The 26,083-nt window shown below is 39.5% G+C and overlaps 1 pseudogene; it reads right to left on the bottom strand.

Annotated features, from left to right (window-relative positions):
- Positions 1 to 8,865: 8,865 nt before the first annotated feature.
- Positions 8,866 to 18,123, bottom strand: LOC101427883 (glycine N-phenylacetyltransferase-like; annotated as a pseudogene).
- Positions 18,124 to 26,083: the final 7,960 nt, after the last annotated feature.

The raw sequence follows: 26,083 nt of genomic DNA, 5'->3' as shown, positions 1-26,083 counted from the left end.
ATAACTTGCATATATAAAGAACTCCTATATTTTGAAAATAAAAAGATAAACAACCCATTTAAAAATTGGGAAAAAGATTTAAACAGACCTTCTCCAAAGAAGAAATACAAATGGCTAAAAAGCACATGAAAAAAAAATGCTCCAAATCTCTAGCTATCAGGGAAATGCAAATCAAAATACAATGAGTTACCATCTTACTCCCATAAGATTGGCAGCTATGAAAAAAACAGAAGACTACAAATGCTGGAGAGGATGTGGAGGAATGGGAACACTCATCCACTGCTGGTGGGAATGCAGAAGAATCCACCCATATTGGAGGACACTTTGGCGGTTTCTCCAAAAACTAGCCATAGATTTGCCAATGACCCACCAATTCCACTGCTGGGTATATACCCAGTAGAACTGAAAACAAGGACACAAACTGATATATGCTCACCAATGTTCATAGCAGCATTGTTCACTATTGCCAAAAGTTGGAATCAAATGCCCATCAACAGATGAATGAATAAATAAAATGTGGTATATGCATACAATGGAATACTACTCGGATTTAAGAACAAATACACTACAAACACCCGTGATAACATAGATGAATCTTGAGAACCTTATGTTGAGTGAAGCAACCCAGGCATTGAAGGACAAATACTGCATGACCTCAATGATATGAAATAAGTAAACCAAGCTGCCTCAGAGAGCTAGAGACTGGATGATAGTCTTACAGGAAATTGGGTGTTAGAGGAAGGATGTAAGCTGACACCTACATGGGTGAAATCTATAATAAGCTGGAGGTAAGTATTTGTACAAGGAAGGGATAAAATGGGGGCATAGGGTTACCTTTGGGTGGGGCTTTGTGGGCTTGAGGGGGGTTAGGAATGGGAGGATTTGTAATGTTGCCCAAGAAATTGGGGGGAGGATGGGGCAACATACGAACATAGGAGATTGTCAGGTATTTGGTTGAGAGTATAATGCTGAGAAAACTTTTAAAAAATATAATAAGGAAGGTTACTTGTTTAAGACGCTTAAAGGGGATAATCTGACGCAGAACAGGCTTGTAGGGAATATGTGAATGCTCATTTTGCCAAAATGGGTTATATCATTGGATAGAGACCCATATAATGAGAGTGAAGGTATATCTACCTCCTGGGGAGGACTGAAACCCTCAAATGGAGGGAATTGTATCTCTCAAGAGAAATGGTGGCTCCCAGGGCATTAGGGCAGTTGAGCATGTCTAGCCCTCAACACTGTTGCAAGTATCTCTGAACATGGCCCTTCAAGCAATGAAGATTGACTGTCACTGTGGGCCCTAAGGGGAAGGGGAAAGAGGAATTGAATAAATGGAACCAGTGTAACTGTTTGGGCAATAGAAGTGTTCCACAAGAGTATGCAAGGATGGATATAAGACATGTAAAATTACACCAAAAATATATAGGAGCTGATAGGCTAAAATGTAAATCATAACGTAAAACATAAGATAACTAAAAATTTAGAAAATTGTATAATCTAAAATATAAACCACAATGTAAACCCAAATATTACCTTGTTTGAAAGCTATTGTCTCAATATCTGTACATTTATTTCAGTAAATATAGTATGAATATGTAAAAAGATTACTGCTATGGAAGGGAAAGGGTTTTATGTTGGATATGTGGAAGTACTGTATATTGTATATATGAATTACTGTGATCTAAAACTCTTGTGACAATAAGCTTAATAATTAGAAAAAAGAAAAGAAAAAGATAGGACGTAGACACTGAGGAAAAGATGGAAGTATTTGCCTTGCCAATTTGCATACAGTGCAACACTTATTGAAGTGATGGAAGGCAAAACATCAAAAACAAAGCTTTTCCATTTTTAAATTTTATTTTTACCTTAATTTTTCCAAATTAATATGTATTATATATCTAACCTTTAAACTCATTGCTATATTCCATTTTACCTATAAGGGAACCTGGCAATATATTGAGCTTCACTTTTCAGGTAGTTTTGGATCACAGAGAGGTTCAACAATGGCAATGGAGGAATACTGGTGTGGGATGTTATTGACAGGGGACACATGGTTGGCAGGGAGTTCTCCAAGGCATATATCCAGGGTACATTAAAATGTTTGGATATTTTCACAGTGGTTACAATTAAAAACAACAACTGATGGAGTGCTGGGTTCCTAGCCAGGGGAGCTCTATCAAAGTCCCTAAAGGAACAGCAACAATCCCAAAAGTGCAATGGCAAAGACCAAAAAAGAAGGAAGGTCCAACAATGAGCCCTTGATACTAATGACTATGCTTGTGAGCCTGTACACCTAAAATAAGAACAAGGCCTAGAACTGCAGGGTGCCTAAGAGTTGCCTCCTGAGAGCCTCCGTGTTGCTCAAATATGGCCAGTCTCAAAGCCAAACTCAGCATGTAAATGAGATGCCTTCCCCCCAGCATGGGACATGACTCCCAGAGATGAGCCTCCCTGATGCCGAGGGATCACTACCAAGTACCAGCTGATGTGTAACTAGAAAATGACCTTGAATAAAAGGGTCAACTTGGACCAGCAGAATATCTCAGTCTATATATAATACCAGGAGTTAAAAATGCCTTTGGACCTGAATCAAGGGGGAAATGGAAAGGACGGATGAGTTTTTATGGCTATCAGTCTCCAAAAAGTGCCAGGAGATTATCAGAGGGGTTGCCCTTATGCACACCTCAGCAGAGTCTGAGAGACAGATAAAGTAGATTCAACCCCAGGTAGTGGTTCTTCTGAGAACCACAGACACCCACAGGTTCTATGGACATGGCAGATGGAGTTCAGTGCATGTCAATTGGCTCTTCTTTGGAGTTTGTGTTTCTGTGTGATGGAGCTGGACTCAGATGTGATCTCTTTTCACAAGCCTCTCCTGTTACTTTTACCAGAACTGTAGTTGGTGCTGGGGTTTAATACATTCCAAGGGGACCTGAATCTTTGGACTGACCATATGATAGGCAGGCCCTGAGCCTCAACAGACTTCAGCTCCTACACTCTGGTTTATTGGACTTACCCCACTCAGCTAACAAGGAGTTGAAGAAGGTCAACTACCACAACATGGAGCCAAGAGTGCCTACAACTGAAAGCAGGAGGATTGCATCCAGAATCCATGTGGAATCTAAGCCCCCTCTTGATACAGATGTGGAGTGGACATAACCATTCCAAGGTCCACAGGATGGAGGAATAGAATATGGATTAGAATGGACTTACTGATATTCTATTCATGAACTATTGTGATTACTAATCGAAGAAAATGTGGCATTGGTGTGGACATCACAGCCATGGTGGCTGCTGGGGGTAGGGAATGGGAGGAAGAGATGAGAAGTGGGGGCATTTTCAGGATTTGGAGTTTTCCTGGGTGATGTTGCAGGGACAGTTACCAGACATTGTATGTCCTTGCATAGCTAACTGTGTGGACTATGATGTGGACCATTGACCATGATGTGCAGCGGTGCTCAGAGATGTATTCACTAAATGCAATGAATGTCTCATGATGATGGAGGAGATTGTTGCTATAGGGGGAGGAATGGAATGAAGGGTTTGGGGGGTATACAGGCACCTCATATTTTTTGAATGGATTATTAAATAAATTTTTTTAAAAGTAATACAACCCTGGGTATTGATTCTTCTGAGGGCTATAGAGACCCACAGGTTCTATGGTCATGGCAGATGGAGTTCAGTGCATGTCAACTGGCCCTACTTTGGAGTTTGTGTTTCTGTGTGATGGAGCTGGACTCAGATGTGAACTTTGTTCATAAGCCTCTCCTGTTACTTTTACCAGAACTGTAGTTGGTGCTGGGGTTTAATATATACCCAGGGGACCTGAATCTGTGGACTGACCAAGTGATAGCCAGGCCCTGAGTCTCAACAGACTTCAGCTCCTACACTCTGGTGTATTGGACTTACCCCACTCAGCTAACATGGAGTTGAAGAAGGTCAACCACCACACCACGGAGCCAAGAGTGCCTACAACTGAAAGCAGGAGGATTGCGTCCAGCATCCATGTGGAATCTAAGCCCCCTCTTGATACAGATGTGGAATGGACACAACCATTCCAAGGTCCACAGGATCGAGGAACAGAGTATGGTTAGAGTGGACTTACTGATAAACTATTCAGGAACAATTGTGATTAATAATAGAAGAAAATGTGGCATTGGTTTGGAGAAAGTGGCCATGGTGGCTGCTGGGGGTAGGGAATGGGAGGAAGAGATGAAATGTAGAGGTGTTTTCAGGACTTTGAGTTGTCCTGGGTAATGCTGTAGGGACAGTTACCGGACATTGTGTGTCCTCCCATGGTCCACTGGGTGGAACGTGGTAGAGTGTGGCCTATGATATGGACCATTGACGATGAGGTTCAGTGGTGCTCAGAGATTTATTCACCAAATGCAATGAATGTCTCATGATGATGGAGGAGATTGTTGTTATGGGGGGAGGAGTGGGGCAAGGGGGGTGTGGGGTATATAAGGACCTCATATTTTTTTAATGTAAGAAAAATTTTTGAATGTAAAATAAAATACAAAAAAAAAGGTGTCTCAGGTCAAGACCTTCCTGAAGACCAGGCAATCTCATAAAGAAATCAGCAGCTTCATAATAAAACAGTGTATGTCCATAGTAAGAGAAAGCAAAAGACCCAGTAAAATTGATCTCCTTTCAAATGCATGTTATCTGCATCACTTTCAAACAGTCTTTCAAGGTTAAGTAATTATAAGTGCTATGCCCATCCTTCCTTGCCCTGTTGAATGCCAACAGGTAGTCTTTTGTTTCATCAAAGCCTAGAAATCTTGTCTTCCTAATCAGTACCAAAACTGTCTTTTCTTCCATCTGAATTCGAGGTGGAACTTAACTTATACTCATATAGATATGAATGTGTTATTTTGATTGTTAAGCAAATAGGCTGAAATGGTACCCAGACTTTACCTGGTGAGCTTTTTCCCTCTTCCTTCTTGCAACTCAGCTATAATAAAAAGTTTTAAATTCTGAGCCTGGTGTCTCACCAGACCTTCCCAAAACAATATCTTTGGGGACCTGGATCTAGCCGAATAGTAGATACAGATGAAGGATAAGGAGCACAAACTTTTCCATTATTTACATGGGCATCATAAATAAATTGAATAAATGACTGAATGAATGATAATTCAGCTCACAAGCTTAGTATTCAAAGACTGCTGATATTTAAAGGTAGGCTCTGATACTCATCCTCTCTCAGTAACCCACTGTGGCAGTCTACTCTCTAGAAAGCTCTAACATGTGATAGTAGAACCAAGATTGTAGGACTGGTGAATTTTGATGTCAGTTTCAGTTATCTTTTGAGATGGCTTAAGATAAGAAGTTGAATAGCTGTGCTAATACTGAGTGGTAGACATGAAGTGCATGTTCCTGAATTTGGGGCCACAAAGGACAGTAAGAGAGGCATCATTCTAAGTAAATGATACTTCATGAAGACTTTCCTATGACCTTGGTGAATAGCCTTGCCTGATCTTTCTTAGAATTCAGAGGTTTGTGTGTTTTCTGTGATACTACACAAAATAGCTGAAAGTATTCTTTTTCTTTATTGAAAACTACTTCTGTTCTCTATGATCATCATGTTTTGGGAACATGGATAGGGGTAATTGGTATCTGCATGCTGGGTAAACCAATGAAGAGGTTTTAACATGTGTGTCCACACTGGGACCTGAGCCAAGATAATTATATATTTTCTTTTGATGCCACTGCCTAGATTTTCTATAACTGAGTATGGGTGGTAGATGTTAAACTGATAGCAGGTTATATTTAAATTTAATTTGTAGGACATTATATGGAAATTTTATAGCTTGGTTCCAACTTGCAAACCATTATCTGCAAATTTTACGTGCACAATCTATAATAGATTGTCATCCATATTCTACCTATACCGGTACTTAACAATAAAACTGCAACTAATTTATGGAGTGCTAGCTATGTGCCAGAACTTGATCTATTTTCACTCATATTTGTTCATTCATCTGATTCTCTCAATAAATCTAGAATATGGGAACTAAATTTTGCCCATTCTATATGTGAAGAAGCTGAGGCTCAGAGAAGTTAAATGATTAGTCCAAAGTTATAGAGCTGATAAAAGAAAATTCTGTGGTTTTTATCTAGGCATTTCTGCTCAAGAGTATGCACTTATAATCACTATATTAAAATTCTCCACCCTCAGTGTTCATATAATGTCATTGATATTTTAATTTTATGTCAATAAGTGATCACTAGAATGTAAGCTCCACAAGGTATCTTTGTTTTGTTCAGTATTCATCCAAATGTCAAGAAGAGTGCCTGACACATTGTAGCACTCAGTCAATATTTATTGCTATTGTTAGATGAAAGAAATGTAGATAATTTGACACATTCATTTTGTGCTGCCCACACAGAGAAAGGGCATGAGAATTTCATATCAATAGGCAGGATAATTTTGGCTTTTTGGCCTTACTACTTACAGACCCTGAAATTTTCCTCAATAAAGTAAGTTTTCAAAAAGAAAGAAGAATGGAATAAAGGAAAGAAGGAAAGAAAAGAAAGTTTAGTATATAACAATGATTTAAAGTTATAGAAATGTGTAATATCAACATAATGGAACATTTTGCCTTTGTAATACAAAGGGTTCTCCAGGGAGAATATGTATAACTATGTATATATATAGTACATAATTAAGATATTTATTATAGAAAATGGTTCATGCAACCATGGGATTTGCAAGGCATGCCACAAGTCAGGAACTACAATGAAGGTGAAGTTCAACCTCCTAAGAGAATTTGACAGGCTGAAATAGGGGCAGAAATTCTTGGTGACTTCTGAAGTCCTCAGTTCTGGTTTTTAAGACCTCCAACTGACTGGATAAGGAAACTCTGCTCATTGCTGAAGGTATTTTCATTTGATTGTCAATGCAATAACCATAGATTAAATCAACTGATTAGAGGTAAATGCATTTGTGTTATACCCTCACAGTAACAATCAGGCAGTGTTTTCTTGACCAAACAAATGGATACCATAACTTAGCCAAGTTGACACTTGAAATTATCCAACATACCCTCCAAATGATGGACCCTCTAGCTTAACTGCCAAACACAAATTTACTTTAAGCGGGGGTGGAGTTTAAAGACAACTCAGATTTTATAAAAACAGTGCCAGTCTCACTTTCACTGAATGGCAGTCTCTTCCTTATAAACTCTCCTATATCATATACACTTAATTATACCTAATATCATATATTAATATGGACAATATGTTAACATGATTATTGAGGACAGATCAAAGGACTACTAGGGAAATAACTTCAAAACACCTACTGAAGAGATAAGATGCTATTGGGCACTAGATAAAAGGAAGTCATAGAAAGAGAGAAGGAAAATTATACTATCCATAAAACAGTACCTGATTTTGGCAAAACTGGCAGGCTCTGCTCATTTCCATTCCACTCTGAGGTATATACACTAAAGAATTGAAAGCAAGGACTCAAACAGGTACTTGTACACCAAAGTTTACAGCAGGGTTATTACAATAGTCAAAGGTTAAAAAGCCCAAAAGGCCATCAACAGAAGAATAGATAAGCAAAAAATGTTATATACATACAATGGAATAACATTCAGATATAAACAGGATTAAAGTTCTTTTGCATGCTACAATATAGTTGAACTCTGAAAACATGCTAAGTGAAATAAGCCATATTCAAAGTTTTTGTATGATGCCACATATATGAAATGTCTAGAATAAGAAAATTCATAGAGACAAAGAATAGATTAGAGGTTCTAGGAGCAGGGAGAGCAATAAATAGTGATTGCTTAGTGGGTACAGAGTTTCTGTTCAGGATGATGAGAAAAGTTTTCCTAAGAGATAGTGATAACATTAGCACAGAACTGTAAATGAAATTAATGCCACTAAATTATATATTTAAAAATGGTTAAAATGGAAAATTCTGTGACATATATGTTACCACAATAAAAAATTACAACATGAAAGCCAAATGTATTATTTTATAAGTAACAAAATGTTAAATTTTTAAAATAATTAAAAATTTTAATCTCTACTGCCCACCATAATTTTTTAAGATTTTATTTATTTATTTATTTCCCTCCCCTCTCCTTCCACCCCCCCGCCCCCGCCCCAGTTGTCTGTTCTCTGCATCTATTTGCTGCGTGTTCTTCTTTGTCTGCTTCTGTTGTTGTCAGCATCTCAGGAATCTGTGTTTCTTTTTGTTGCATCATCTTATTGTGTCAGCTTTCCGTGTGTGTGACACCATTCCTGGGCAGGCTGAACTTTCTTTCGCACTGGGCAGCTTTCCTTATGGGGTGCACTCCTTGCACTTGGGCCTCCCCCATGCGGATACACCCCTGCATGGCATAGCACTCCTTGCACGCATCAGCACTGCACATGGGCCAGCTCCACACGGGTCAAGGAGGCCTGGGGTTTGAACCCATGTGGTAGATGGACACCCTAACCACTGGGTCAAGTCTGCTTCCCTCACCATTAATATTTCAATGTACTGTCATCTAAACTTTTTCTACATATTTATGTAAATATGTATTTCTTAACCTAAAACACAGGATCATAAAATAAAAGGTGCTCATTGACAACAATCCATTTTTGAGCAAGGAGTTCTAGGAGAAGAATCAGGGCAGCATGCAGCTGAGAAAAAAGCAGCCCCAAGATACAGATCTGTAGAGAGCTAAACAAGGCCAGGAATCACCCCAGGAAGATCTGGCCAGGCCAGATTTGCCCATCCACGAGTGATTTGAGGACAGGATAGACCCAACTCCTTCACCACTGATTACATGTTATTTTTTCTCTCCGTATACCCATTTGGTTTCTCCCAGACACTGAGGCTGATCTGACACTGTCTTCATTTCAGGGCTGGATTCGCAGAGGCACACAGTTCCACTGGTTCCAGTCACAGGGCAAGGGAACCAACTGCAAAGTGTGATTCACTTTCTGAACTATTTTGTTGGCTCTATCTGTATGGTTATATATCAAGTTCATCGAGAACCTGAATTTGGGAATAGAGGATATAGAAGATGAGGCCCTGTGCCTGGTACTTGGGCACTGTGCCTGCCATCCTTATCTCTCCAGACTGGTCCATCAAGATCCAGGACACAGGGATGTCCTCACGTCCCAGCAGGCAGAAGGTGGGGAAGTTTCAGATACAATGCTCAATGAATCTCTGGCTCCTCTCATTCCCACCAAAATGCCAAAGTCCATCCACCAAGGCCACGTGAGTGACATCAAGAGATGAGGGTTTAAATATTTCTTGGTTGCTATGTGGGGGATCAAGGGAAAAGAAGAGCTCAAAATATCAGTCATAGTGCGAGGTATTATATTTATTTACCCCCGAATTTTCTTGATTGATAAAATAAGAATGTAGGTAAGAACATAGACCCTATAGCTAGACTGCCTGAGTTCATAACCATTTTAGTTGTGTAACCTTGGGCAAGTAACATATGCCTGCTTCTATTTCTTGTTCTATAAAATGGGGATATTGATGGCACATTCCTCAAAAGACAGATATGAATAGTATAAGAGCTATCATCTCACAAGTATCTAGGATAGTGCCTCACAAACAAAAAGAACTCTGTAAAAATTAAGGAAGGTTGTTCTCAACATTGCTGTTACCCTCCACATAGTGCTTCACAGATAAGAAAATGAGTAAATGAGCTCCCCAAAGTTTATTGTAGTAAGTAGTACAGCCAGAGCTTAGAATCATGGAATCTTACAACGTTGGTGTCAGAAAGGACTTTGACAACCATGCTGAATGTATGCAAAAGCTGAAGTCCAGATTGTGGTAGCAACATAGAGTGCAGATACCCATCCCCTCCAGTTACAGAAAACTGAATGCTTCAATGGCTTTGGGGAGAGTCCTGGGAAAGAGCTCTGAATATGGAACTGGAAGACCTTTACTCAAGCCCTAATAATGTCATTCCATCCACCTGACCTTGGACAAGCCACCTCATTCTCTGAGCTTGCTTTCTGTTGAAAATGAGGGCAATGTCTCCTACCCCGTCTGTCTCACAGGGGTGACTAGAAGATCAAATGAGATTATAGACATGAGGTACTTTATGGTGTAAGGTGTTAGACAATGTGAATTAAGCTCTTCCAGGAGCATAATACCCAGAGGGCCATTGAATTGAGGATTTCCAAATCAAATCCCCACCATCAGTTTTTAATTCTATTCATTGTTACATTGGAAAGTAAGGTGGGGTGGGGGAATATACATGTGTATATGTGTGTACATATTTTGTTTAAATTCTTTTTATTGGGAACCTTTCTGTGAAGTGAAGTCATTCTTTATATGCATATTTATTAAGACCTACTATGTGTCCAGCAATGTTCTAGTTGCTGAGGATATATCAATGACCAAGATAAAGGAAGTTCTTGCTCCCATGGGATTTGCAGTATTGCAGAGGAGGATTAAAGCTACAAGTAGGCACAAGCTGATTTCAGATCCTGATAATCTCAAAGTGAAAATAAAAAGTGGGTGATGTGATGAAGAATCATGGAAGGAGGTGATTTTATACGTGCTTTCTGAGTAAATGACAAGAAAGAGGCAAGTATGTGAAGATCAGAGGGAAGGATATTGTAGGCAGATTAACAGCAGCTGCAAAGGCCCAAAATCATGAGTGAACAAATGAGAATCAAGCAACAAAAAGAAGGCCAAAATGTGAAATGGGTGTGGGAACGGTAGCCATGGGGGCTGCTGGGTGTGGGGAACGGGAGGAAGAGATGAGATGTGGAGGCGTTTTCGGGACGTGGAGTTGTCCTGGATAGTGCTTCACGGACAATTACGGGACACTGTAGATCCCCCCAGGGCCCACTGGATGGAACGTGAGAGAGTCTGGGCTATGATGTGGACCATTGACTATGGGGTGCAGTGATGCTCAGAGATGAACTTACCAGGTGCAATGGATGTATCACGATGATGGGAGAGAGTGTTGCTGTGGGGGGAGTGGGGGGCGGGGGCGGTGGGGTTGAATGGGACCTCATATATTTTTTTAATGTAATTAAAAAATAATAATAATAAATAAATATTTTTTAAAAAAAAGAAGGCCAAAGCTACTGGAAGGAGTAAGCAAAAGGGACAAGAGAAGGTGATGAGTCATGAAGGGTCTTCAAGACCAATAAAGATGTTTGGATTTTATTCATGGTGAGTTGAGGAACATTGGTGGCTTTTCAGCAAGTGAATGACAAAATCCACATTATATATGAAAAGGATCATGGTTAATGTGCAGAAAAACAGTATAGAGGCAAACGGTATAGAGGCAACGGAATAGAGGCAAGAGTGAGATCAGGAAGAGAAGTTTGGAGGTTATTTCCATAGCAAGTAGAGCAGAGCATCATTTATTAAACTCACATGTCCTTGGGTTTGACAGATTTCAGAGACAAGTTATTTGCCTCCAGCAAAGAAGGGATCAGTTTCTTTGCTGTCTCAGCCGTCATATAGAGAATGCATTGTGTTCACTTGACCTTGACCAATTTCATGGCTGCAATATTTTGTATCACCTCATCCAGGCTTGATTGTGAACCTAGAGCAGGGTATATAAGGCAAGATATAATTGTCCATTCAGATGCTATGAGAAGTTGCCTAAAGGAAGAATACAGAACACAGAGTCAGAAAACCTTGCTTCTGGTGTTGCTGCTGCCACTACCGATGTGTCCTAGCTCAGTCTCTTCCTGAGCATATTTTCCTTTTAGCAAAATGGAGATAACATTAGAAATTTTAACTATATCTCTATGAAATCAGAGACATGGTGCTTAAAATATAGTAGCCAAACTTGATTGAGCACATCTTGCATGCCTGGGTATTGGTCTTACAACTTTCCATCAGGGTCTCGTTTATTCTTTACAATCTTTTAGGTACTTTTATTACCCTCATTTTTATATACGAGGAAACTTGGCAACAGATAAACTAAGTCACTTGCTCAAGATAATTTAAGTGAAAGGCAGAGCAAGAACGTCATCCTACGTGGTCTGACTCCAGAGGGCATTTTTGTGACCACAACAGTTGTCCTTGGTGACCTGAGGTGCTTTATGAAGAATGAGTTGTGGTTTTGTATTACAGGAAGGTAATGTCAGAGGGAATCTTTGTTCTCACACTCGATTAACCGAAGGGATCCTGAATATGTCAGCAGAATTGATCCTGAATGCTCAACTCCCAAGAAATTATATTACTCAAAGTTCTTTATATCAACCCTATAACTTGCAGTCTTTGAGTTCTGTTCCACTGAAAAGGTGATGGAAGTTAATATATGAAATAGACAGCAGGATAAGAGTCTGGGGTTTGGCAGAAGGAAGTAAAAGTTGTAGGGGAATGTGCTTGGAATGAAAAGTGACAGCATAGAAGGGAGGTCCCTGCAGCCTGCACATATTCCAGTCCTCTTACTCTGGATCTGTAAATGTTGCTTCCAGTTGGTGACTTCTGATGTGGCAAGGAATTCTTGACAGTTTTTGGGATCCTTAGAATAAATTTGGTAGGTGTTGGTGTAGTCATCAAAGTCATCAGTCCTGTCCTGCTCACTGGGCAAAGGAGAAGAAATCCATTTGTTTTTATACACTGATTGCAATACTAATGTTCAGTATTCCATTATTCTGTGATATTTTTATAATTTTAAATATTGGTATTTTCCTTGATGTACTATCATTATTCCTGAATCTTATTTTTTTAACTTTTTTATATTAATTCATTTTTTAAAAATATTACATTCAAAAAATATGAGGTCCCCATGCACCCCCCACCCCCCCACCTCATCACTCCCCCCACAACAACACTCTCCCCCATCATCATGACACATCCATTGCATTTGGCAAATACATCTCTGAGCATTGCTGCACCTCATAGTCAATGGTCCACATCATAGCCCACACTCTCCCACATTCCATTCAGTGGGCCACAGAAGGATCTACAACGTCCGGTAATTGTCCCTGCAGCACCACCCAGGACAACTCCAAGTCTCGAAAACGCCTCCACATCTCATCTCTTCTTCCCGTTCCACACACCCAGCAGCCACCATGGCCACTGTTTCCACACCAATGCCACATTTTCTTTGATTACTAACCACAATAGTTCATGAATAGAACAACAGTGAGTCCACTCTAATCCTTATTCTATTCCTCCATTCTGTGGACCTCGGATTGGTTGTGTTCATTCCACATCTATGTCAAGAGGGGGCTTAGATTCCACATGGATACTGGATGCAATCCTCCTGCTTTCAGTTGTAGGCACTCTTGGCTCCATGGTGTGGTGGTTGACCTTCTTCAACTCCATGTTAGCTGAGTGGGGTAAGTCCAATAAACCAGAGTGTAGGAGCTGAAGTCTGTTGAGGCTCAGGGCCTGGCTATCATATGGTCAGTCCAGAGATTCAGATCCCCTAAATATATCTTAAACCCCAGCACCAACTACAATTCTGGTAAAGTAACAGGGAAGGCTTGTGAAAAGAGATCACATCTGAGTCCAGGTCCATCATGCAGAAACACCGACTCCAAAGAAAGGCCAACTGACATGGCAGTGAACTCCATCTGCCATGAACATAAAACCTGTGGGTCTCTGTAGCCCTCAGAAGAACCAATACCTGGGGTTGTATCTATTTCAATCATTTTAAAAGAAACAATATGTAAATTAGTAACAGTGCTATTTTGCTCAAGATCTTTCTTATGATACTTTAGTGAACATAAAATCAAATGTCTGTTTATATTTGTGAATATGCTTACATTTTACAGGGCTTTTATAGGCTCACTTTTAACTCAGTTTTCTCAATCCTATTCTATGCATTAGGTCATGTATTTCTTAATAACAGATTTTATATAATAATAGATGCTATTAGGTGTCTAGTCTCATCTCTGCCTTCTCCTCATGCATCAGGAGAAGGAATTTGCTATTTACCAGTAGAGTCTTTAAATCTGCTTATGGGCATTCAATTGGAGGACAGTGAGAACATAACTAACATCATTTCAAAATGTCCCAAGTTGCTGCAATATAGATTTGAATTTATTGAGTATTTAATGTGCCAAATACTTTCCTTGTTTATTAGCATATTATTTTATTTGATCCTCATGACAACCTTGTGAGTGAAGTATTACTATTATTCACATTTTATAGGAAAGGAAATTGAGATTCAGAAAGGTTAAGTAGCTTGCTTAAGTTCACACAGGATGGAAAGCCCTAAGCAAAGATTAAAATGCAGAGACTTTGCCAAGGGCCACCAAGCCAAGTGTGGAGGCAAACATCATTCTTCTACTTCTAATTGCCATAAGCTATTGGAGACCACATTTTGCCAGTTTCCTCAATTGTGTGGAAGACTAGATTTCCAGGAAGTCCATCAAAGGTAAAAAAAAAAATAGTTACTTTGGTCCAATGATTTCTGTTGAAAAAGAAATATCAAAAGTTCAAGGCAGCACTTGATATAAGGAGTAGGAAGTAAAAAATTATGTTTGAACTATTAATAGTTTAGAATAAATGTGTATTGAGGGGCATAAATTTTAGGGTTCAGTATTTCTGAGGGATTAGCTAGGAAGCTGGAAGGAACCTAAGCTGGAAGCTGTTCCTTTCTCCATTCTTCCTATGAGTCTCCCCAGCCCACTATTGAAAGAAAAGCAGTAATCATGTTAAGAGTTTAAAAAAAAAAAAAACAGCTTTGAGCAAATATGCCTGGATTCCAGTCTATGTTCAGCAACTTAGAATCTTTATGACCTAGAGAAAACAATTTAAACTGATAAGGGAAACAGACTTGGCCCAGTGGTTAGGGCGTCCGTCTACCACATGGGAGGTCCATGGCTCAAACCCTGGGCCTCCTTGACCTGTGTGGAGCTGGCCCCTGCACAGTGCTGATGTGCGCAAGGAGTGCCGTGCCACGCAGGGGTGTCCCCCGCGTAGGGGAGCCCCACGCCCAAGGAGTGCGCCCCGTAAAGAGAGCTGCCCAGCGCGAAAGAAAGTGCAGCCTGCCCAAGAATAGTGCCACACACATGGAGAGCTGACACAAGATGACGCAACAAAAAAAAAACCACAGATAACCATGCCGCTGACAACAACAGAAGCGGACAAAGAAGACACAGCAAATAAACTCAGAGAACAGACAACTGGGGTGTGTGTGGGGGAAAGAAAGAAATAAATATATCTTAAAAATGAATAAATACATAAATAAATGGATAAATAAATAAATAAACTGCTAAAGCTTCAGTGATCAGAGCTATAGCCTATACATAAAAATGTCTACTTCATAGAGTTGTTGTGAGGACTAAATGAGAGAATGCTTGGGATGCACGAAGCATATTTTCTGGAATATAGTATATGTTTTAAAGTGGTGTTATCTCCACCATGATGTCAGCATGGTAATATTAATGTTTGGCTTCCCAGCATCCATCTCTCCTTCCTAATAATGCCACATTGAAATTCAGGAAAACACTTTATCCCTCATTGTGTGGTAGAGCCCCTGGTATGACTTAATATCTGTCAATCAGATGCTGTTTCTGGGCATGTGAATCCGGAATTGGATGACGCAAGAACAGAACCATGCTAATCAAATGGTTGCTCCTAGAGGACTCTTCCTCTTCTTCTTCCTTCCCAGTCCTCCAAAATTTCCTTAGACACTCAGTGTTAACAAGACTAGTTTTAAGGTGTCTTTCACACAATGAATTCCTTTTTGTTTGTGTCAATCAGGGATTTGCTTGTAACCAATAACCTTAAATAACAGTACCTTTACATGATAGCAATAATTTGGTATTCATCTCATTTTCTATGTGTATTCAAGAATGCCAACATTTATTCATTCATTTTTTCAAACCTATCATTTTATTAGTTGTATGACTTTAGACAAATTAGTCTAAATCTCAGTATCTTCATCTACAAAATGTGGATGATTATGCCATTCTGTAGGGTAGTTGCAGGATTTTAGGATATATTAATAAATGTAATTATTAATATTAAATATCTTGACCTATAGTATAAAGTGGAGCATCATTATGCTTGGAAAGGGTGTGACTTTGTTACTAAAGGAATGTGATGAAAAAGAAGGACAGTTTTCAAAAATAAGACTATGAACCAAAGCTATTTTCTAGAGAGGAAATGTTTGAAATTTACTTGATCCCCTAACACTTTTATCTTATTCAAAACCAAACCTGGAAGACTCTTCACAAAGAGATCTTTTTAGGGTAGAGAAGATACTCCTGTTTTTGTTACCAAGGACGTGATTTACTGATCTATGGGGGAAAAAAAAGATATGCCAAGGAGGAAGTCCTTGGAATCTCCTAGGAGTGAGAGAGAGAAGGAAGAAGGAGAGGCAGGAGACAAAATATCAGACCTGTGCTCTGAATTTTACCCCTTGGTGCTTTTGCCTAGAAGATGGGAAAGGGGTATTAAATAAATAAAGGTAAATATCACAGGTGAGAAAATCTTGCTCTCAAGTACCCATGTGATAACCTGAGAGGGAACCATCTTATAGGGTTCCCTGTACAACTTGGGGTACATACCACTGAAGTACACTTGGTGCTACATTATAGTTAGAGGGAGACCTTGCAGCTAATTGGATCTAGGCAAAAGGAGTCCCTGACCTGAATATCATACATTAGAAGCCTCAGTATTTCACAGTTATGCCCAAAAATAAATTTATTTAAGCACACATGGACTCCTTTACCACTTCAGATCTTGTGCTCAGAACTGATAAAGTACAATCAATAAGCTTAAAACATCTGTTCTTGTCATTAATGCTGTTCAGGCCTCAGGGAGATTCTTCTCCACATATTTAAGATGAAAATCCACAACCAAATGCCATGAAGATTTATGTGTTGTGATGCTGCTGACAAATTGTAAAATAAAAGACAAATTATTTCACTTGTCAAATCCTTCCTTTCAGATCCCATGAATGCAATTGATTCTTACATAACGGTAGTACCAGAGTCCATTTTCTTTGGGTACCAAGACACAGTATTGAAGGTTCTAATGAATTAGTGCAGTATTGGCAAAGTTCTAAAAGGAGATAAGGAACATTTTTCAATATTAAATATTTAATATTGGTCTTTAATTTGTATACATTAGGTATAAAAATGTGCATGACTATTAAATGAATTATGTTTTATGTTCCTACCTTAACAAATAAACCTTTGGAACAGCACAATTATAAAAGGTCCAGAAGATCCTGAGCCCTTTTTCCTTCAATGAAGGCACATAAACGAGTCCCTTAATCCTATACACCCAGGCACTGTCTTGGATATTTCTAGGCAGGGCTGAAATATCCAAGATACTCAATATTACCTAAAGGAACTTTTTATAAGGATTAAAGATATATTGAATGCTTCCATATGGGTACTCAAGAAGATTGGACCAATTATATAGAATGTAAAGAAGTCACAAACTATATACAAATTTTAAAGATGCTTATGAAGGCTACATGGCAACATAAGAAAGGTCTTTTCTTACAATGATCAGTGCAAAGAGAAGCTACTACTCCAGCTTTCACATTGAAGATTTTCACCGCATAGGGGAGCCCCATGCACAAGGAGATCGTCCCGTAAGGAGAGCCGCCCAGCACGAAAGGAAGTACAGCCTGCCCAGGAATGGTGCTGCACACATGGAGAGCTGACACAGCATGATGACTCAACAAAAAGAAACACAGATTCCGGGTGCCACTGATAAGGATAAAAGCGGTCACAGAAGAACACACAATGAATGCACACAGAGAGCAGATAACTGGTGGGGGGGGGGGGGCGGGGAGGCAATGGGAGAGAAATCAATAAAAAATAAATCTTTAAATATATATATATATGTATAAACTGATAAAGTCTTGGAACAATTACAGAAAAATGGCCAACAGTTGTTTGGGGGATTGGGAATTTTGCGTGACAGTTAATATTCTTTGGGTTGTAGGTGGCAGAAAACTTTTCCTAGCCTAAAGAAAAGGACAAATGTTTTAGAAGAAAACTCAGGCATCCCACAGGACCCAAGCAAAGTCTGCACAATTGAGGAATTAGGAACCCAACGCATACTCACTCTGGGTCTTCTCACAGCCTCCCTCTGTGTATTTCTTTAATTTTTCCATGTCTGTCGACTGGCTTTCTCTGCTTATTTCTAAAACCCTTGCCTCTTGACCCTCACACCATAGCTCCTTTGGCCTACATCACTGCCATCATGACCATAGGCACATCTCTGATTCTATTCCCTATCACCGGGAGAGAAAACCTGCTTGACCAGGCTTGAATTAAGTAAGTGTACATCCTTTATCTAGGCAATAGCTGGGTAATATGCTACAAAATACCTTGACTTTGGGGCTGCACATCATTGTGGCTGAGAGTAGTTCTCAAGAAGAGGGTTCTCTAAGCAGGCACACAGCTTCCAAAAGTTATCTACCATTCAGCTCATCTTTTTATCCTGCTTTCTCTTTCTGTGCTCTACCAAGTGATTAAAATAATAGATTTTGGAGCCAGACTTTCAGGTTTGATTCCTAACTTGGTTATTAGGTGTGTTATTTGAGGCAAGGAGCTTAATCTCTGTGTGCCTCCATTTCCTCATTTGCAGATGATAATAGTACCTAACTCATACAGCTGGTCTGAAGATTCAGAGATTTCAATTCATGCAAAGCAATTTACAACATTGCCTGGGACATTGTTAGTACATAAAATGTTAGCTATTGTTATTCCAGATTATCTTTAATGAGCAAGTATATTAACTGAAAGTAATCACTTAAAATATTACTTTGCATATCAACAGAAGCAATACAGATTGTATCAAGCATGGAGTCTCAAAGTATTGATAAAGATAAAATTTAAGCCTATCAAAGAAGTAGCTAGTCATAGGACTTCAACTAGTCAGCAAGAAAATTAAAATTTTTAGATGAAAGACTGAAGTCTGGATATTAATTTTAAAAAATTAAAAGTACTATCTTCTGAAGAAAGAGCTAGACCAATGTAAAAACATTTTGAATTCTGTAGAAAGAACAGAACTGAATATAAGGGAAATTGAGATAATAGGAGACAACTGGTTCTCCCTATTAGGAAGATAACCTCAGAGGGATACCCTTAGGACAAAGTTTGGGCTCTCCATTGAAATCAATCTGGGCATTTCAACAAGAAAATCAAAAGATGATGAGTGTGAAAGTTCATGACGTATAAATCCAAAGAGAGAACAATTGCCAAAACTTTTTTCCCTTCTCTCTTTTCTCACATCCAAGCCAGAAGCTCAGTAGTTTTATCAACCCTTTTCTTTCTTCCTAAACTTGAATGTTAGAATCCTTCTTTTTTTCCTATTTTTTAAATGTTACATTAAAAAATTATGAGGTCCCCATATACTCCCCACCCGCCTCACCCCACTCCTCCCACATCAGCAACCTCTTTCACCATTGTGGGAATTCATTGCATTTGGTGAATACATTTGGAAGCACTGCTGCATCACATGGATAATGGTTTACATTGTAGTTTACACTCTCCCCCAGTCCACCTAGTGGGCCATGGCAGGACATACAATGTCTAGCATCTGTCCCTGCAGTGCCACCCAGGACAACTCCAAGTCCTGAAATGCCTCCACATCATATCTCTTCTTCCCTCTCCCGACCCTCAGCAGCTACTGTGGCCACTTTCTCTACAATTTCTTCCATTACTAATCATAATAGTTCCATAGTAGAATATCAGTAAGTCCACTCTAATCCATACTCTACTTCTCCATCCTGTGGACCCTGGGATAGTTATGTCCACTCCATCTCTATATTGAGAGGGGGCTTAGATTCCACATGCATGATGGATGCAATTCTCCTGCCTGTAGTTGTAGACACTCTTGGCTGCCTGGTATGGTGGTTGACCTTCACCTCCTTGTTAGCTGGCTGGGGTAAGTTCAATAAACCAGAGGGTAGGAGTTGCAAGTCTGCTGAGGCTCAGGGCCTAGCTGCCACATGGACAGTCCAGAGATTCAGGTCTCCTGAGTATACACCAACCCCAGTGCCAACCACAGGTCCAGTAAATATAACAGAAGAGGCATGTGTAGAAAGGTCACATCTGAGTCCAACTCCATCACACTCAGGAACACAAATTCCAAAGTAAGGCCAACTGACATGGCACTGAACTCCAGAGCCATCTGCCATGACCATAGAACCTGTGAGTCTCTGTAGTCCTCAGAAGCACCAGTACCTGGGCTTGTATCTACTTTGGCTGTCTCTGGGACCCTGCTGAGGCATGTGTAAGTATGACCCCTCTGATGAGCTCCAGACTCTTTTGGAGACTCAGCCATATAAACTCATTTGTCATTTCCATTTCTCCCTTTTATTCTAGGTCAAAAAGCAGTTTTTAACACCTGATATTATATGTAGGCTGAAATATTCTGCTGGTCTGAGTAGAACTTTTATTCAAGGTCTTTTTCTAGTAACATCATCATCTGGTGCTTGGTAGTAATCCCTCAGTGCCAGGGAGGCTCATCCCTGGGAGTCATGTACCATGCTGGGGGTAATGTAATGCTGAATTTGGCTTAGAGAATAGCCACATATGGGCAGTGTGGAGGCTCTCAGGAGGCAAATCTTAGGCACCCTGCAGCACTAGGCCTAGTTCATATTTCATGTGCACAGGGACAAAAGCATAGTCATCAGTATTAAGGGCTCTTTATTGGACTATTTTTCTTTATTCATTTTTGCCATTGTACTTGGGGTATTGTTGCTGTTCTCTTGGGGAATGTGATATAACTCCCCTGACTAGGAACCCACTCCCTCAGTTGTTGTTTTTAACTGTTATCACTATAAAAATATCCAAACATTTTTATGTACCCTGTATTAAATGCCCTGGAGAACTGCCTTCCAACCATGTGCCCCCTATCAATAACATCCCACACCAGTGTTCCTCCCCTGCCATAGTTGAACCTCTCTGTGGTCCAAAACTTCTTCAAAAATGAAGCCTAATAAATTGCCAGGTTCCATTAATAGTAAAATGGAATATAGTGATGGTTTAAAGATTAGATATAGAATGCATAATAATTTAGAAAAATTTAAGTAAATAAATTGGGATATCAAAAAATGAAAAAATGAAAAAGCTTTGTTTTTGATATTTTGCCTTTCATCACTGCAATAGGTATTGCCCTGTATGTACAGTGGCAAGGCAATTTCTTCCATTTCTTCCTCAGTGTCTACATCCTTTCTTTCTTTTTCTTTTTTCTAATTATTAAGTTTGTCTTCAAAAAGTTTTAAATCACAGTAATTCACATATACAATATATGGTACTCCCACATATCCAACATCAAACCCTTTGTCCCTTCTGCAGCAATGATCTTTTTACATGTTCATATTATATTTGTTGCAGCTGATGTACAGATATTGAAACAATAGCTTTCAAACATGGTTCCATTTGGGTTTACATTATGGTTTATATTTTAGAATATACAATTTTCTAAATTTTTAGTTGCCTTATGTTTTACATTATGGTTTACATTTTAGCCTATAGACTTTTATACCTTTTTGGTGTGATTTAACATGTCCTGTATCCATCATTGCATGATCTTGCAGAACACTTCCATTTCCCCACAGTTACCCTGATTCCATCTATTCAATTCCTCTTTCCCTCTCCCCTCAGGGCCTACAGTGACAGTCAATCTTCATTACTTGAAGGGCCATAGTCAGAGATACTTACAACAATGTTGAGGGCTTGACATATTTGACTGCCCTAACCCATGGGAGCCACCAATTCTCTCAAGGGATACAATTCCCTCTATTTGAGAACATCAGTCCTCCCCAAGGATGTGGGTATACCTTCACTCAAATTGTATGGGTCTCCACCCATTGATATAACCCCCTATGACAAAATGAGCACTCACACACTCCCTAGAAGCCTATCCTGTGTCAGATGCTCCTCAAGCATCTTAAACAGGTAAACTTCCTTATTATATTTTCTAAAGAGTTTTCTCAACATTATAGTTTCAACCACATACCTGACAATCTCTTATGTTCAAATGTTCCCCCTACTCTCCCCCCAATTTCTTGGGCCATCTGACCCATCCTCCCATCCTTAGCCCCCCTGGAGGCCACAAAGCCCCACCCAAAGGTATCCCTATGTCCCCATTTTATCCCTTCCTCATACAAATATTTACTTCCAACTTATCATAGTTTTCACCCATGTAGGTGTCAGTTCGCAACCTTACTCTAACCCCCAACTTCCTTTAAGCCTATCATCCAGTCTCTAGCTCTCTAATACAGCTTGGTTTACTTATTTCATATCAGAGGGGTCATGTATTATTTGTCCTTCAACGCCTGGGTTGCTTCATTCAACATAAGGTCCTCAAGATTCATCCATGTTATCACATGTGTTTGTATTCATTCTTATAGCTTAGTAGTATTCCACTGTATGTGTATACCACATTTTATTTATCCATTCATCTGTTGATAGGCATTTGGGTTGAACAAACTTTTGGCAATAGTGAATAGTGCTGCTATGAACATCGGTATGCATATATTGGTTGGGTTCTTGTTTTCCTTTCTACTGGGTATATACCCAGCAGTGGAATTGCTGGGTTAGAATCCTTCTAATCCAGTCCCCTTGTTTGATGATTGCGTTAGCTAAGTAGAAATAGTGCAGTAGTGCCTTACAGCTTACAAAGGACTTTGCAAGTGTTAGTCACTGGGATCATTGCCCATACTCACATAACAAGGTGGTGGTTGAGTCCAGAGGCACAATTTAGAATGACATCTGGAGGTGTGAACCTGGGGCAGGCAGGAGAGGGTTGGTGAGACAGGCAGGGGTGGTGGGAGAGTGGGGGTAAAGCCTTCAGGGTAAGTTAAATGGGTGGTCTGCAGGTTTTTTAAAAAAGTGCTTCTCTTTGCCTACCTTCTCTATGTGTCTCACAGTCTTGCTTTCACACCTTATTCTCTAATACTTGTATGACTTTTCAACATAACTTAATAAATAAAAAGGCATCATAGCACCATAAAAATGTTTGAAGAAAGCACTACATTTAGAGGTGTACTCAAAAGAAGCAATTGCTTCTCCCTCAGTTATACTTCTGGATGACTCAGAACTGGAAATTGTATCTTGGCAATGCTATGAGTTTCACTCTCCATACAAGACCTTCCAGATCTTTACTGGGACAAAATGGCTATTATGTCTCTTCTTTATATTCAGGAATAGGAAGCTATGAGCTTGAATAGATAGAGACCTAATAATTTCTTGGTTTCTCTTCTTGTTTTTTGAGAATTCTAGACAAACTAGGACTAGTGTTAAGCATTGCAAGAGCAGGGAAGCAGGGGTGAGAGTACAGAGTTAATTAGAACAATTTAGTTTCCCTGGGGAGTCTCAGGTCAGTCCTCCTATCTTGTCTACTCTTTCCTTCCCTTTCAAACCCAGAGGTAACTGTTTTCCATAGTCCACTTTTAAGCAACATATTTAATTCATAATTTTAATCCATATGCATTTGCTGAAGGTTTGGGGAATTTTTATTAGTTAAAAATAATTTTCTTAATGGAGAAGGAATATTCTTCAACTATACCTCACAAGCAACATATCTCAGTTTAGGCAAGTTTGAATGTGCAAACAATATGTTATTCTCTAAAATTGAAAGAAAAATAGATCTAGAACAGTGGCATAACTGAAAATCAAGGTAAAACTAATGTACAGTCCCATTATTGTATACTTCTGTGTACAAGCAAAATAGCTTTCTCCTTTGACCAGAGTGAATTTGGCTAATATAGAGGGTAAAAGAAATGGACAATGAAGGTAAAATTTCCCTCTTTGATGAATGATGTTAAATTAACAAAACTGTGGAAAGACACATTCCAAGCTTTCAATATATTGGTTGCCTTGGGGCCATGGGTTTGGAAAGGATTTAGGGAAAGGGTGATAATTAACTAATTCATTTAAATCTCTGTGTTGTTTGACTTATGTTAATCAGTATACATTCTTTTTAATTAAAGGGAACATAATAACAATGTATAGGTATATTACATATTTTGAATTTTGTACTAAAAATTCAAAGATGACTATCAATGCTGTTAGTAATATGGTTAAATTAGTTTCCATAAGCTTGAAGAAAGCTTCCAAAGACACTGGAAACAGCTTCCTGAGCCACTGTTGAAACATAATATGTTATGCATGGGACTGACCTATAGAAAAACTGCCCCAACACAACTACCATCATCACTTCTGGGAACAGCCAAAGGATACAATATGTTATCAAATGCTCTCCTGGCTGTGCTCCCCTTACCAAGAGATTTCTGAAACAGACTTCCATCATTTCAGCTCATGCAAGATGGGAAGGGAAGCCTTCTTCCTTTCTTACCTTGTGTGGGAATGATAGTAAACACATTACTTAAGTACTCTCTCAACCATACTCTGTAGGGGAACCCCAAGCACATGAAGTGCACTCCACAAGGAGAGCCACCCCATGTGAAAAAAAAGCACAGCCCACCCAGAAGTGACATGGAGAGCTGATGCAGCAAGATGATGCAACAAAAAAAGATGCCGTTTCCCAGTGCCACCAAAAATGCAAGCGGACACAGAAGAACACATAGTAAATGGACACAGAGAGTGGACAATGGGGGGTTGGGAAGGGGAGAGAAATAAATAAAATAAATCTTAAAAAAAAAAACAATATCAAACTGCCACACTCTACCCTCTAAATTCCAAGAAGACATTACGATATTCAAAAAGCCATTTATGTAAAAATACTAAGTACAAAATCATATCATAATCAGTTTAAAGAAAAACAGTTTGTCCTGGGGAAAAGTTCTGTCTGTTGTAGACATCTGAAACTTACAAAACCATTTATCTGCTTCCAACACACAAATGGACAGACAAAGGATAAACAGTTTCATTATCATAAGGAGAAACTGGGAGGGAAACATGAGTCATGGGTCCTCTACAATTCAGTAAACCTGTAGGACATACTACATTAGATGTCAAGGTCTGAGAGTCATTCTTAAAATGATGGCTTCTTCTCCTTGGGTCCACAAGTGGACCCACCATTTCCACAGGCTTGCTCAATGGCTATTTCTTCATTCCAACCTCATCAAGCATCCAGGTGGTGACTAAGCTCCAGACCTCACCCTCAAAGAGCATTGGGGCTCTTGGCACACTTTACCCAATCTTTTGGGTAGGGTCTTAATCCCCCTAATACAGTGAAGTGAAGACAACATCCTCCCTAACCTTTGGCATACAGGCTCAACCCTCTCAGAGCAATAAGTTGATGACCTGGCTTCCCTAATCCATGGGGGACAGGTCCACTCACTCAGACCTATGGGGTGGTGACATTAACTTCCCTAATCCTTGGGGAATGTGCTCCACCCTCTCTGTAGCCTGGGATAGCAAAATTCACCCTGAAAGTCAGGTGGGAACATCCACCCTCTTCAACTGCTGGGGAAAACTGACCCTCTCTGTACACATGGGTAGGGTTTCATTCTTGGCCAAAAGCAATGTCTTAATTCCAGATCTCAGCTTCCACAGCTTTTCTCTTAAAGCTGTTTCTCCTTCCAACTCTACTTTCCATGTCCCTTTTAGCACAAGCTGACAGTGGTTTTGTTCTACAGCTCTCTCAAAAAGCTTGTTGGTTTAGCATGCCAGAATAAGGGGTCCAAGCCATCAGACAGTTAGACTTTCCATAAATCTTTCCTAGATAATGCATCTTCAATCCTGAATTTGAACTAAACAAGTTCCAAGTTTAGTTAAGTCCTCAAATGAGGCACTATCATCTGGGGGCTTGATTTCCAGAGATTTGGAAGTTCTGGAATCAGTTTCTCTTTTCTGTTCGCCCAACAGTTCAGTTCTTGGCTTATAACGCTTGTCCAGTATTTTGCTATAAACTGCAAGGAGACTCCAAGCTGCATTCTCTGAGTTTACTTTGGAAAGTTCTTCAGCTAAATGCCTAGGCTTGCCATTTCCAAATTCTGCCTTCCATAAAACACCAGGAGTTAATCTTGCTAGGTTCTCCACAACTTTAAAACATGGATCACTTTTCCTCCAGGTTCCAATAGTAATTTATCATTTACTCCTAAGGCATCATAAAAAGTCTCTTTAGCATCCACATCCCTATCAACAGTCTCTTCAAAGCACTGTAGGTATTTTCTACCAAACATCTCACAATTCCTCAAAAAAAGATAGCCCTTACCCATTTATAAAAACCATTCCAGCATTT

The sequence above is a fragment of the Dasypus novemcinctus genome, chromosome 10 (genome assembly GCF_030445035.2).
Source record: "Dasypus novemcinctus isolate mDasNov1 chromosome 10, mDasNov1.1.hap2, whole genome shotgun sequence".
In the NCBI taxonomy this organism is placed as follows: domain Eukaryota; kingdom Metazoa; phylum Chordata; class Mammalia; order Cingulata; family Dasypodidae; genus Dasypus; species Dasypus novemcinctus.
The sequence above is the reverse complement of the archived record's forward strand: the minus strand, read 5'-3'. Positions and strand labels throughout refer to the sequence as shown.